We start from the raw sequence: 1,714 nt of genomic DNA, 5'->3' as shown, positions 1-1,714 counted from the left end.
TCAACAGTTTAATGTCTTATTAATCATGTCTCAAAGTATTAGTTCTGGAAGTGGTTAACAAATTGTTTATGTAACGTTATTGTTCATAGTTCAATATATTAAACAATGTATGCACAAATAACTTTGAAAGGCAATTACTCAAAATCCTGTTCATCTTGACTCTAAGAGTACTGTACTTTCACTTTCCAATAACTTAGGTTTGAAATGTCCAATTTGAATGAATGACCTCTCATTTTAAAGATCACATACTCAGGTATTTGAAAATACCAATAACTTGAATTTCAATTTTTGCTACAACTTAGCCATTTTGCCACAACATGCATCATATAGCCGTATATACATACGTATACATAATTATATATATATATATATATATATATATATATATATATATATATATAAATACATATATATATACATATATACATATATATATACATACATATATACAGATATATATATACATATATATATAATATATATGTACATATATATATATATATATATATATATATACATGGGGCACAGATTGATGGAAAACTTACATCGATTTTTTTCCGCTCATAATTAAAACAATCATTATTTTGCTTGTTCTCATATGACACTTGGAGTAAGCCATCTCGCAATACGCTTGGTTCCACTGATCCCAGTTTGTCGATCCAACATTGAGAACTCAAACACTCACTAATGGGTACAAATATCATATCCGCTGGTTAGTTAACAAAATAATATTTAACATGATAAAGCCTATAGACAACAATTATACACGTCAAAATAATAAGTGCATAACTCGAAACACCATGATATATAATACTTAATAAGCCTAGAGGGCTAGAAAATAATATGTGATAAAAGAACGGTTTTAGTGTATAAACTCTTGTGTTTTTCGCGGTATAGATACATAAACTTTAACGTTTATAGACTAGAAAAATAATCTGAAAAAATGAGTTAGGGGGAGTGGAATGTTAAAAGCAATCCACATAGCCAGATATCCTAATTAATCCCTTCTGGTCACCCTAAGCCCTGTTGACACTTGATTTTACTCCTTGTATACAAATGGCGGTCATTTTGAAAAATGGCCGCCAAATTTATCTAAAATGTGCATAAAATTGAAACTAAATAAGCTACAGATATGTTTTTGGTGTCTTAACTTATAATTTCTAGACAGGCAACAATATTTAACATGATAAAGCCTATAGACAACAATTAGGCCTATATACGTCAAAATAATAAGTGCATAACTCAAAACACCATGATATATAAAATAATAAGCCTAGAGGGCTAGAAAATAATATGTGATAAAAGAACGGTTTTAGTGTATAAACTCTTGTGTTTCTCGCGGTATAGATACAAAAACTTTAACCTTTATAGACAAAAAAAAAAATCTAGCTGGAGAGTTATTCCCGGCCCAGTCTATTCCCCCCCCCCCTTTTTTTCGATGCATTGTTCCTCCTATTTATTTTTTTTCCATCAGGTTATTTTCATAATACTTTATAAGAGAGGTTAGGTAAGTAAGGTTACACTAAAAAGGTGTGCAGATGATACAAAAGCGTTATTCAATCAATCAATTGACCGATTGACTATTGATGCATTCGCAATACCGCATTGATGAAGCCTAAATACACATTGTAGAAACGTTTTGAAAGTTTAAATCCGGTTTTACATCGTGTTGGGATTCAATATTTCGACATTAATTATGTCATCATACGCCTAC

The 1,714-nt window shown here is 30.1% G+C and overlaps 1 long non-coding RNA gene across 1 annotated transcript in view; it reads right to left on the bottom strand.

Moving 5' to 3' along the window:
• Positions 1 to 1,714, bottom strand: part of LOC117108375 — a 13,845-nt gene that overhangs the window by 3,476 nt on the left and 8,655 nt on the right. The window contains exon 2 of the long non-coding RNA XR_004445359.1: positions 546 to 684. This is a non-coding gene — a long non-coding RNA (uncharacterized LOC117108375). The remainder of the gene's footprint in view (positions 1 to 545; positions 685 to 1,714) is intronic.

Source organism: Anneissia japonica, unplaced genomic scaffold, assembly GCF_011630105.1.
Source record: "Anneissia japonica isolate Jap-2015-1 unplaced genomic scaffold, ASM1163010v1 scaffold426_len1935630_cov189, whole genome shotgun sequence".
In the NCBI taxonomy this organism is placed as follows: Eukaryota; Metazoa; Echinodermata; class Crinoidea; order Comatulida; family Comatulidae; genus Anneissia; species Anneissia japonica.
This window is presented reverse-complemented; position numbering and strand designations above follow the sequence as displayed.